The sequence below is a fragment of the Conger conger genome, chromosome 18 (genome assembly GCF_963514075.1).
Source record: "Conger conger chromosome 18, fConCon1.1, whole genome shotgun sequence".
Lineage (NCBI taxonomy): Eukaryota > Metazoa > Chordata > Actinopteri > Anguilliformes > Congridae > Conger > Conger conger.
This window is the reverse complement of record NC_083777.1, coordinates 17,339,576-17,353,796: the sequence shown is the minus strand read 5'-3', so window position 1 is coordinate 17,353,796 and position 14,221 is coordinate 17,339,576. Positions and strand designations below refer to the sequence as shown.

Sequence of the window (14,221 nt, the reverse complement as noted above, 5' to 3'; positions counted from 1 at the left end):
ATATGTAAGCACTCTGGAATTATGTGTGTGTGTGTGTCTGTGTGTGTGTGCATGTATGTGTTTGTGTGATACCTTTAGCATTTTCTGAATTATTTTTTTCCTTGCCAAGGAAAATCCAGTTCATTTGTGCCTTGCATACAGAATGTGATTCTAATGTCTTTCATTGGTTATGATGCTTCAGCATGGGAAAACAAATTACATTCCCTTCTAATCTAAAGCTGTCGTTGAGTAACATTAGCTAATCAATCACAAGCTTTAGTAGCATTTTAATGCTAATGGTGTGATGGGCATAATTGTACTCAATACCTGAAAACTGTGCAGAAGTTTCACGCAACATTAAATCAGATGTATGCACTCTATAAAGAGGTGGTAGCCACTATAATTCGAGGCATTTCAGTCATTAATTCAAAGCATTCATAATTATCTGCCACCCACCATTGCTGAGATGGACAGCCAACAGCTAATATCACAGTAGGGATGCATTGTAACAGTTAAAATTACAGAGATGAATTGGGACTACAATATAAAATGAGAAGCTTTTGCTAGAAGTAGTTGCAAAGGCTAAACTACTACAATGGCACATATCTGGACAGTCCAACACAACGGCTCCATCATTTCAGAGTAATGTTATCAGTGGGAGGGCAATCTCCGGCAGGAATACAATTTCCATTCTTAAGATTTTTCTACGTAAGATAGCTGCCCGCAGTCATTTACCAGGTATTTCAAATTGAAGAATATCTTCTGAAGTTTAAAAAGTTATTTAGGGGGAAAGGAAGCAAAGGAATTGCTGGAAAAAACCAGATGGAATTTCTTTCTAAAAAGAGAACGCCAAATACTGTATACATATTTTACATCATCATTAAAACCCTTTTTGTGAAAGTTAGTTTCCGCTTTCACAGTTTTTTGTGATTCAGCCATTGCAAGACTCATAAGGCCAGTGCAGTCTTCTGCTGGAGCGTACCACAGTTCCACTCTCCCTACATCTGAGAACTGTTCAGTTACTATGGCAACAATACAAAGCAAAAAAATAAATAAATAAAAAGCCGCATGCAAGGTTAAATTGACAGCACTGTTCCCCTTTCAAAATCAAGGGAAAGAAAATGTATGGCACAAAACAAGTGTGGATTCTCTGTCATACTGCTGTTGACAAATGTAAATTCTAAGGATTGTGTAATGCACCTTCTGGAGTCCTTTGATAAGGCTTATGGCATTACCATGACCCTCTACCATGAAAATATGTCATTTTATGTATTAGCTTAGCTCTGTAACAATATAAATACACCTTTTACAGAAAGCTGTGCACACACGCACACACATACACACATACACACACACACACAGTGTCTCAATTAAACCATACTGACCTACTGACAGTTTTGCAAAAAAACAAAAACTTTAGGATCTGTAGAAATGCCTTCTTTCTCCCATAGCGGTGAGAGGTCCCAGAATGTCCCAACACCTGTCATAAGGTATTCAAGGTCCTCACCTGCTCCACTCTGAAAGACTCTGCCATCAGGAATAAGCAGTAAGCTTTTTATGACAGCAGGTCCACTAAAAGCCAAATAATCATATTTAGCACTTTTGGGTTTACAGACAACCTTGTCCCTGACCTCTTAAGTTTTTGATGAGAACTTGAAGGGATTTTCTCTGCCTATCCGTTACCCGACACTTTCTCATTAGACTGATTCAAATGGTTGGCGGTCCTGTTCCTACCCAAGGCATTTACTTTTCCGAATAGCTCTCCCCCTGGACCTGCTAGCTCATGTTGCCCTGTTTAGTGACATAGATTGATTGTGCTTCCAGGCGTTTTTTAGGCAGTTGTGATCCGTTACACTTAACAGGGGATTTCATACACCCTATGCTGCATTTTGCATAGTGCGGACTGCTTCGTACAAATGACAATACTTGGAACAGTTCCAGTGCCTGTTATATCAAACTAAATTCTAATTTCAGTGCAACCCAGTAAGCGGAGATTCAGCAGTTATTCATTTATTTTTAAATTAATTAATCTATTTAACCGAGGGCATCTGTTGGCTCCACGCTCATATTTTTTGCCAGGGAGCCTTCGTTTTTTAATCTTACAGCTTGTCAGACTATATTTCCATTACTTTTGTAATAAAGATAAAAAGGTACATTATATGTCTTTGCAGATACTGGTATAAAAAGCTGTGACAAATTCTAGGCATCCCCAAATGGATTGTTGATTCCATTTTCATACATAATACCACCCAGTGCACACAGAAAGGGAACTGTTCCAATTCTAGACATTTTTAGACTGCTGGTTCTGCTACCACCTTAAAAATAACACATTATGTGTAGAATTAGTTAGCCTACTTTACAGATCATGGTAGATACATTTGTTATTTTGTGTCATAGTGTGTGTATTAAACAATACACTGGCATCATTTTAACACTGCTCAAACTGTGCAAAGGAGTAAAGACAAATGTAGATCAAGTGCAATGGATATTATTTCAATAGCTGTATGCACATTGATAATGCATATATAGATAATTTTGTGTCAGAGCAGCATCACCTTATTTACATTGCACCAAGTAATTATCCAAAATAACAATTTTAATTTTACAACTGGGCGGCACGGATGGCGCAGTGGGTAGCATTGCCGCCTCACAGCAAGGAGGTCCTGGGTTCGAATCCCCGTCGGCCGGGGCCTCTCTGTGCGGAGTTTGCATGTTCTCCCCGTGTCTGCGTGGGTTTCCTCCGGGTACTCCGGTTTCCTCCCACAGTCCAAAGACATGCAGGTTAGGCTGATTGGAGAGTCTAAATTGCCCGTAGGTATGAGTGTGTGAGTGAATGGTGTGTGTGCCCTGCGATGGACTGGCGACCTGTCCAGGGTGTATTCCTGCCTTTCGCCCAATGTATGCTGGGATAGGCTCCAGCCCCCCTGCGACCCTGTTCAGGATAAGCAGGTTCAGATAATGGATGGATGGAATTTTACAACTGTACCCACTATCACACCATTAGATTTCTTTCTCTCTCACTCACGCTCTCAGTCAATCACTCACTCACTCACACACCGACAGCTGATCAACTGACACCCCTAACACAGAGACAATCACACACACAGTATTTTCAAGTACTTGCAACTTATGACTGAGTAATAGCCCCCCAGATTAAATTGGTTCCAAGGACATCAATTAAATTAGACTAGTGCATACTGTATGCAAATGTATGTCTTGTAAATCTGAAATGAAAATGTCAATTACTTAATGCCAGGTACCTCTCATTTATAAGAAATATTTGTTTTGGGGAGTTTTTTTATTAGCTTGCTGACATTTTCTTCAGATCGTATTTCCATTTTCCAGTTCCATGATGCCAATTAAAATGTGTACACAACAGACAAAGCTTCATTTCCAAGTTATTTTTATGTAATCTATGGATTTGAGCTTGCTCATACTGGAAGGAGTAGGCTGACGTGAGTACAGTGTCCTTTTAAAGACATACTGTACCATTCCCTACTCATCACACCTCTGGCTTAGGGCTATAGCATCTCTCTCACACCGCCACGTTTACTCTATAAGTTCTGGTGAGCTAGCTAAATCCAACAGGGTGCTGTTCTCCTCTTACACAGATCTCCCCCTGAAAATGGCTGTGATGTGATTTATATGTCAGCCAATCGGTCCGGCTATACGTGTTCAGTGATGTATTGGAGGAGGGGTTTCGGCTAAGCACCATCCCAATCTACCCCCTGCCCCCCATCCACACCTCTTCCAGTGAAAATGAAACACATTGAAATATGCTGAAGTCATTCTCAAAAAATGGGAAGATCCAAATAGACATGGAAGATCAGTACCAGTTCACTGTTCTGGAACAGTACTTGAAAAGCAAGCATTCTTGCTTACACAGCGTCCAGCATCGGTAAACAATTACTAAACCAAACTCCTGCCTACACCACCATCTTTCTGGCATTGACACAAACCCTGATAATAAGTAACACTCCTATCAATCCATGACAGATTTTTTTAAAGGTCAAATCTGTTGGAAAAAATGAATAGAAATCTGCAAAAGTATTCCACAGCTGGACCCAGGTGATGAGCACGCAGATCTGAAAGCATGACCTGCACAGTGACAAGGGGGGAGCTGCTGAAACCTGGACCAGGAAATGACTTACTGTAGGACAGGGCAACAGCCAAGGAAACCGCACACAGCAGTGGATAAATAAGTCAGTGACACTGCACCATTCATTTACTAACTCGACAGCCATCCGGACAATGACCTACAGATGATAACATGGCTCATGATCAGATAGTCACTTCAGATATAACATGCTTTTCAGAAGCGGTATAAAACACATGCTTACTCGATGCTACTCAACATACAAACTGATGATACTTCCTGTCAAATGTCCTAATCCATTTTTGAGCCAACATGGAGGCATGTTTCTTGTATCCAGAATTGTCTGTTGCTCTGCACTGTGTGTATAGCACCTCCAAATATTTTGCCTTAGCTTTTCAATGCCACATTACACTCGTGAATTCCGAAACTTCTGCAAAAGGAATGCTGAAAGGGGGCACGTTTCTTCACTCAAGAAGGCGTGTGAAGTTTAGTAACTCCGATTTTCCTTGGTTATCAGTCCTCTGACTCTGACTGTGTGCCCCTCCCGATTTAATTTATATTCAGCCAGAATTCCCCTTATACCACTTAAGAAAGTCACTCATAGAAAGTCACTTTCCTGCAATCTGCTCAAGGCTTGCCTTGGCAATACTTTCCAGCACAATGCATAATTTTCACTGACTTCTCCTCGCCATGGAATTCTCGCGGGGCGACATTTAGCTCGAAATAATTGACAGTATCTGCGGAGGATTCCACAATTGCTATCCATTTAAAAGGAATTAAAAATGAATGCAGTATCAACAGCCTGAGAATACATGTTCTTTCGTGCACCCATGCATAGCACACAGGAAAGGGCTCTCCTTTCTTGGCTGTGACTGGCAGGTATACATTCAAGTGGTGTAAATCTTGTCCGTGATTTGCCATTTATCAAAGAAAAGTGACACAACATGTCTTCGACCTGGGAATCCACTGTGGCAGGACATGTTTAGACTCATCCTACTGGGGTAGGGTCAGGTTAAGTTTTTGAGTGTTCTCCGGTTGCTGCTACGCTTCCCATTGCTACCCCACAGCTTATACAGGCTACATTACATTACATTATTACATTAATGGCATTTTGGCAAAAGCTCTTATCCAGAGCAATGCACAGTTGATTAGACTAAGCAGGAGACAATCGTCCCCTGGAGCAATGCAGGGTTAAGGGCCTTGCGCAAGGGCCCAACAGCTGTGTGGATCTGATTGTGGCTACACTGGGGATCGAACCACCGGTTAAGGTTAAGGTACATGACTTGGATGTCCCAGTCATGTACCTTAATCACTATGCTACAGGCTACCAGCCATCATAAGTGAAAGTCGCATCTCTGCACCAATAGCTGCTGGTTCTCACGTAGCATCCTATGTGGCTTTTACCATTGAATGTAGCCACTAGAGAATATGCTGTTGGGGTGTATACGCTAATGAGCTGTGTGGTGCGGTTATGAATGGCATAATGGTAACGCGAGAGCATGGTATATTTCCAATACCAATAAACGAATATAGTTTACCTGTAAATTCCAGTAGCTTACTCCAAAAAAACATACACTCTTTCTACATCCCTGCGGAACGTTGTGCATGTGATATGTCATGCAGTAGCAGGCAGGGGCCCTGGGGGACCAGTAGATGCATGCTGCCAGACACCTCCACCCCCACCCCCCATAGACACACGCACAGCATGACAGAGACACGGTCTTGCTCTAAATCCCATTCAGTAATATGGGAGAAAAAGGGGGCTGCAATCCAAACAAGGTGACCGAAATCCAGCGCTTCATTTCTCCCAAAGTGGAGTCTAATGCAATTCTCAGAAGCAGCATGCGAGGACTGCGATTGGTCCATTTCCTTCATTCCTGATTGTGTGTTTCATGACTGACAGCCAGGCTGTGCTCTGAGGACAGCTGCAAATGAATGAGGAGAGAGCTTTTGTTTTCTCATGCTCAGCTCGATGCGTGGGATGGCTGCAGCACTTAGGTCAAATAGCCCGGTTAGTTGTCTGGAATTTTCTTCAGCCATACGTATGTTAAGAGTTACAGCTTTAGCCCGATGCTGGACAGATGGATGTAAGCACGGCTTAGTCAAAAGGAGACTTTTCCATTTTAAAATCCAAGTTCTTTATTGGGGTAAGCTCTTATGGCTGGCCAAGCAGTGGAACACTTCCTTGACAGGAAAGTTTTATGAAAATATGCAAAAGGCTTAATGAGCAGTAAAAAGAATTTAGAAGAATAAATGTATAAAACTAAGAGGAACTGGATAACTATGCTGTTTAATGAATGTATTCAAATCTAGTCTTATTTATTTACTTACTTATTTGTGCATGACTTGTTTAATTATTGTATACTGCCACGGTTATCAATTTTCTTGGTGAAGAGAAAGCTTAACAGTAAGAAAAGACCATTTCATCCAATTTCAGTTGGTAATTTAGCTTTTTTGTTGAAAGTGCCTCTTGCATTGATTCTGACCTGGTCTTTAAAAATTAATCTGCTTCCTCCTGCTAAACTATCACGTACATAACTGTCTTGTAAAAAATTGTATGAGGAGAGGAGAAGAGTGCACAGCTGAAATTTTTATTTTTATTTTTTTTATCCGCAAAACTGAAACACCCTACTTGAAAACCGATGGCAAGCACTTCAAATCTCAAAAATACAATATTCCTGTCGGCAATTCCTGACATGAAAACTTTCATACAACGGTCGAGTCCCCAGTTTAATAATCTTTTCTTGACTGTAGCTCTAGTTTATTTTACATTGTGAGACTGAGACAGGGGACACAGTCAGGTGCAAGTGACGGGCTTCCCAATTCCCCCATCATGCAATAGTTCCGGTGGCCAGTATGTACACTCACTGGATACTGGCAGCACCCACGTTTATAGGAAAGCAATACATTCCATTGTTTTATTGTCTGCCGCAGTGGTTCTCAAATACAGTCCCTCAGCCCCCCGCCGTGCATGCTGGTTATTGTTACAGCCAGTCTCTCAATCAATTACAGTAAGGCTGCTGAAACATGTGCTTAAGTTTAGCCATGTCTTTTTTCCTTCACCTGATTCACACAATGCAGGTTTGGCTCGCTGCAGTTTGCTCTTCCATTTTCCAAAAATGGCTTTGTTTCATTGACCAGGTAATCACGCATTCAGAAATTAGGTACATAGCTACTATATGTCATGTAACATAATGTAGTTTTTACAGGGTAAATCTTCCCACAGTAGACAATGCGTATATATAGTACTGTATGTCATAATGTTGTTTTTACAGGGTAAATCTTCCCTCAGTATACAATACGTATATTCAGTACAGTAACCAGAATGCACAGGGAAGCTCCAGGACCTAGTGTCTGATCTGCAGTAGAAATCATGTCCTATTCCTGTTCAAGTGGCCCATGGGCTTAAGCATATCTTTGATAAACTCTGACACCACTCATACCAAGAACTGCAGGATACCAATCTTTGATTTTAAAACTATATTCTGTGTGCTAATCAAAGTGCTACATCTTTGATTTTAAGAAAATGCTTTATCAACCAGAAGTAGAGACCATGACAGTAAACTGCAATGCAAAATGTTGCGCTGGATAAGATCAGACTGAAGTTACCAAAAAGATTTCATGAAGGGATGCTTCATGAAAGCTCTCTTGAAAGCAAAATGCTTTGGCTTTCATTATCCTATTTGTGCATCTGTTACTGCACTGACATCACTCATTAAACTTTGCATGTATTATGACTATAGAGAATGTTTAATGGTACACACTGAAAAGACGCTTAGGTATTTCATTGTACTGACAAATAAGAACAGCACAATATGTCTGATAGACAATGGCAGGGGTGTTCTGTGTGTTTGTGTTTACACTGAGAGTGACTAGCAGGGTAAGAAACTGACACAGCACTTCCCATGAAGCAATTATCTGTCATAATGTTGATTCTTCTGGGATGGCAAGGACAAAAATGTTTTATTTTAATTGTCCTCGCAAGGAGATTGCTCCCTCAAATTTCATAAAGAAGCCACCTTTATAACTTATTAAATTTGAGGTACAAAAGCGCACCTTTAGAATGTCAATTACATTTTACAGGACCAATCATCACAATATTCATAATGAACAACTCATAATTTAAAAATGGAATTAGGGCATCAGGAATTAGGGCATCTTTATTTGTTTCATAAGTCAGTTTTTATGCCATATTAGGTAACAGTTATGCATATTTGAAATAAATAATTTTCCTTCTCTTGTTTAATTTATCTGTTCTTCTGATGGAGGCAGCATTTGAACTTCTTTAAGCCTACTTCATAATTAAAAAAGGAAAACCTCGCTTGTCTTCATGAGGCTCTGCTTTCATTGTACCCCATTCCCACAAGAACATGAGCCAAATTTGCATGCAGAGCTTGCAATCTGATGGATGTCTTGCAACTCGGGATTGGCCCCATGACATGCCATTGTAATGTTGCAGTTCCCTTGAACTACTAAGCTTGCAGGTCACTGTTGGCACTACATTGGCAAATTAAGTTACTGTGGCCATTTATTTGTTAGGGTTTCCTTCAGGGGGCCTGTAATATCCTATTCTTTCAGGATTTAATGTCAGTGCGTTTTATTTAGTTTGTTACATCACAGCTGATCTGGTGCGAACTCAAATTACTGGAAAATGATCAATTATTCTGTAAAAGCAACTGACCGACCCTATAAACTACACACAGACAGAATGGCATTTCACACACATCTGTTGTATTAGGATATCAATATATTATGCAACTGAGAAGAAAATCCACACATGCCTGTGCTGGAGGCAGACCCTGTACCTTAACATATAAGTAAAGTATACCCACAGATGGAAAGACAATAATAAATACTGTATGATGTAGCTGCAAGATATTTGTTCATAGAAATTCTCTATTTTTATCTATTTGAAATGAAATGTGTGTAAGCATCTACTTTGCTTACTGCACTGTTGTTGATCCCCACTGAACAACAGCAGAATACATAAAATGTGGATGACCTTTTTGCTGAACAGGGAGAAGTGCATGGCGTGGCATAATGGAATATTTCTGTAGATTTGTAACATGCTGGCTGATAAAACGAGATTAATTGGAGCTTGTCCCCCAAACTCCCCCTATGCCTTTGAACAAGGCAGAGCAGCAGTCATTGTCATTAACTCTGATGGCACAGCTGTGACAAAACTAATGATTCTTTCACAAGCACAAGAACCAGTATAAATGCCTAAAGCATCACTAATTCCATTGGAAACCGTGTCCTTTAAATAGATGAGCATAAAGTAAATTTACAGCTGGTCTTTGAATAATGTTTTATAGAGGCCCTTCACAGTCTGAAAAGTGAAGGTTGTAAAAAGGTGCAAAAAATTAATGAATAAATAAGGATGTCATGAGGGTGAACGAAAGGGACCACTGTAAAACAGTAATTGTCCGAGCATCAACAGTAGCCACTTCAGGGCTGAGAATACCAACTTAATGTGAGAAGAGGTAATTAAGATACTTAACATCAACAGTTAAATGATTTAGACTGCCTCGGATCACATGGATTAAACCAAATATTGTTGTCCCTCAGGCTGATTTATCTAGCAATGAATTACTGATTAAAACGGTAATGAGCAGTCTTTGCGGTGGTGTTAAGAGTGAATGTCTGGATTTTGTATTACCGTACCACTAATCTGAAGCATCATTTTTTTCCAAATAAACAGATCCTGCATTCATGATCAACTTGTAGTCCACAGACCAACAAACTGCCACGCAAGCAAAGACATTCCAGTGATACAAACAGACACTACATTATATTAAGGTAAATACCCTTGCAACGGTGAGTATGTGCTGGTATATTACCCCCTCTTACCTATTTTGAGTTTATTAAATCGCAAATGTCATTCCAAAGGGCTCCCTTGGAATGCATATGTAAACCTTAAAACACATTACGACCATAAACCGACATTGATTGCAACAGAAGACCAAATGACTTTGTCGTGTCTAAAAGTCAATGTGCTCGACACCAGTAACCAGGCATCTTGCAAATTGACGACAGTTTTTATTATTTCGTGATGCATGTTGTCAGTTGGCAAGTGGGCAGTAGGCTTTGCCTGATCACCATATCTGATTTCACAAAGATTCTTCCACTAAATATTCACACACAGTCTTTAGCCTACTTGAATGACAATCAGACTCTTGAATCCAGCCAATAATGTATCCATTGAAACCTACAGGGCTCCGGCCACAGGGCCTACAGTGCCCACACCACCAATTAAATAGCTAATAGGCTAATGGCCATCAAAATGGAAACGCTAAAAGAACATTTGGCCTTTCAGGATAAAGTTGTTTATATATGTTTTAAGACGTCCGACAGATACATTCTGCTCAACTTTCCTGTTGCATGGACCACTAAATAAACCAAGTCACTGGCTTCGACAGTTGCCGCTTGAAATCTTAAGTATCTAAGTTACAGTCACGATTACACAAATTTATAGAATGCGTGTCTTCTTGAGGGTGATGTAGAGCGTCGGTAGCAGCTGAAATGCTGCGCGCAAATAGTGAAATATCAACATTTTAAGCTCCGCAATACAATTAAACTGCTTTCGTTGTTTTTAGACATGGAAAACGTTTTCTAATTACAGTAGCCTATCCTCTAGTAGAGCCCATCAGTCCCAGAACATATTAAATTCGTCAATATGGGGCGGTCTCGTCTGTAATGTAATAAGAATGAGACTGACATTCATATTTCACTCAAATGCATATGTATCAGCCATTCAAAGGCCAGCGCTGAAACAAACGACGTCCTTAAAATGAAATCAAGACAACTTGAATTGACGAATGGCAATGTCACTCTAAACCGTGACGGCCATATGGTCGTCGATGTTTCTAAGTAGATGCAAGTTTTGTAGACAGGTAAAAACAAACTAAAATGATTTTCCCAGCGACTGTGCGTACCACACCAGACATTTCGTATAGTCGCAATCCCAAGAGTGAAAACGGCGTCAAAACCAGATAATTAAAATGCTGCAAACTTACCATAAACTGCGGTAATCAGACCTGCGAAAACAAGCAGAATATATTTTAATTTCCCCATCTTAGGTATGTCCGCAGTTATTCCAGGAAGCCACAGATTTTCTTGGGCTTGATTTTCAGCGATCACAAAAATGCATAGAGATCCAGCCTTGAAAAAAAGACGTGACGCCTATGGTGAAGGGATTCGCCTAGATTAGCTCTCATATCATCAAGAAGGGCTACTGCAGAGATAAGCGATAGAACAGCTGAGACCCAAAGAGTCTTCCTTGATCCAAGGAGAGAGACAGAATGTGTGGGAGAGAGTAGAAGAGGGGAGAAAAGGCTGCCTATAGCCAGCAGAAGGATCTGGACTCAACCATCACATAGTATACAGGGGAAATGTAAAGCAATCTGAGAGCACTGCAACTTCAGCACCAGTATCGCCCATTCGAGCAAGCCCCTATACAGGTGTAAAAGCATAGAATACAAATTGTGCCTTTAACTAACCATGCAATCAGAGGCTTACAGTGTAACAGCCAGTGAAAGCAATCTAAACATAGGGAACTTAAAAAACAACAGTGTTTGGAATTGATTGATCTCATATAAACTCTGACTAGGACGATAGACCAGATTTAAAATGTCCATCACATAAAATTATTTGAATTATTTTGCCGTTCGATTTTAACTAATGTTTGAAATATTCGTAACCCGATCTTTCGTCGTGAGGAAAATTGGCATATTATTTCCATTACATTATCCGTATGTGTGTGGTTTTCCCCCACTTTTGGAATGGATCAGCAATAAAAATCCCACATATTTGTTGACAGCGGTGTGACTAATGTGTGCATTGTTGGCAGATTTGGGGGGACGCCTCCTTAAATTTAGAAATAGTAACCGCTCCGAATCAACAAGCTCAATGTCACCACCACCTGCTGGCCCGCGTCAGTACGCATGCAGAATTAACCAACGAATTAAAACAAGAAGCACACGAAACGTGGGATTGTTGAATCGTGAATACTGTTACAAATGTTTTCTGCTTAACATTCAAAAACAAATGGACGTATAGCTAAAGGCGTTTTATAATAGTATATAGCTTACGAATGAACATCATTAGGCTATAACATAACAGCTCCCCATAACATTATTTTATTTTAAATAGGGGCTATAAGGAGGATATTCAAGGCAAAAAGAAAATGATTTGTCCAGCATTCCTACGGTATGAACTGCGCCAAGTAAGTACATTGGACAGCGCACAGAGATTTTAAACTAAAACGTGACTCTTCTGCCATCTAGCGTAAGTGATAACGCAGACGTGTTTTTTAACCCCGTTGAAATAAAGGTACATGTTATCAACGTAAATAACCTTCACAGAACCAATCAGCGGGCAACCAATTGACCAAATAAAAGTACCTACACAAATACACGTGATCTAAAACATTTTTTTTTAATAGTTGCATACTAACCACATTAATAGGCCTTCATAAAAAGAACAACAAAATAACCAAATCCCAAATGCCGAATTATAATACCACACAACTATTTCTCACAGTACCCAACATGTTTTCAAACCTGCACGCTTAGTTTCAAAACTCGCAAACACATTCACCTACACACAGAAATAGGCTACACGATCAGATACTGTTCGTAAGTTTACTCTAACTGTACTGTTTGTGTGCATGAACATGTGCTTGCAAGGGTGGGTGAGTGTACGTGTGTATGTATAATAGTGTGCATGTGTGCATGTGATGGGGTAACAACACCAACATTTGATACCTAGTTTGCTGAAGTATGCTTGCATGCATGCATGACATTTATTGCAAATAAAATAGTGTGGCCATAGAGAGCACATTACATATAGCACTGTATGATAATGGAAGTTTTGACTAAGTGTTACGCCGGGGAGAGTTGTACAGTACAAAATAAATGCTAAGGACAGCAAGCATGCAATAATTTGCATTTGTAATTAATCATGGCATTTAAAATGTTCTATGCACTTGACACATGCCTATAACATATGAGGATTATCCAAACAATAAATAATTGTATCCATGTTGAAGGGGTTTACCTGAACTGTTTCAGTAACAGTTTCAGCTGTATACAAGGTTTAAAAAAACTAGATAAACAATCGTTCTAGATATGAGCATCTGTTAAATGGCAGAATGTAACTGTAAATAACTTGAGCCAATCAACACACAATGAATGCTGTGCTGTGTGTTGTTTGTGTTTCTAGCTCCCAGCTCTGATCTATTCCTGCCTCTTGCTTTGTTTCTGATTGGAGGAGCCCTGGACAAAGCCAAGCCTCGCCCTTGTGATGACACTGGCATCATAAGAGACTTTGTCCAGTAAATTGTGATTCTGTTCTCTCATGCTGGAAGATTGTGACCTTGGTTTCAGGGAGGAAACTAAAACAGTAGGCCTTTGCTGGAGAGAAGGAGTGGTTTCCTATTGATGTGCATTATTATCTGGATGGAACCTCCCTGTTGTTTAGTGTAAGTGGTGCTAAAGCACAGGAAGTGCTTTCAGTCTGCACTCTCTGCCCAAGCTCAGACAGAGAGACCAGCTTGCATCTGTATGATTTCCTCCCTACTGAAACCTATTACAAAATGCCTATTTTTTTTTTATTTTATTCAAAAATAAGTTGGGATCTTATTTTCTTTTTTCTTTTTTTGACTTGGAAATGTTTAAATATATTCATGCCACACACTTGCACATTGTTTTTTTGGGTTTTTTTACAGCTCTCAAAAGAAAATGGGAGGTGTTCATGCATCAAAAGTGGCCTTTTAGTCTTTTAACTCCAGCTATAGAAACTTGGAACCAGAAGCTGAAAGAGAACCTCCACATTCCCATAGCACAGTGGGGGAGAGGCAATATGAGATGATGCTGTACTCAGATGGCATGCATGTTTTTAGATCTCATCCAGAGGAATCTATTCCTGCCAAGTTAAATACTACTGAAAACTCAGTTTACATTTTAGATGGTCACCCAAAGGAAATACACGTATTAGTATTCATATTCCCCGCCTATACAATAGTGGACAAAATTAAACCCCTTATTCTTAGGAAGAGCAATAACTTATCCAACCCAATCAGGTTGATGCTTGTCTCAGCAGTCTGTTATATTCTATCATACCTCCCACTGAATATTTCAGAAGCTT

General features: G+C 40.0%; 1 protein-coding gene across 1 annotated transcript in view; it reads right to left on the bottom strand.

The window, feature by feature from the left end:
• LOC133117936 (CUB and sushi domain-containing protein 1-like) overlaps positions 1-11,140 on the bottom strand; it is a 503,171-nt gene extending 492,031 nt beyond the window's left edge. Inside the window, exon 1 of the mRNA XM_061227463.1 lies at positions 11,092-11,140. The gene's annotated coding sequence lies outside the window, so the exon portion shown is untranslated. The remainder of the gene's footprint in view (positions 1-11,091) is intronic.
• Between the last annotated feature and the right edge of the window lie 3,081 nt (positions 11,141-14,221).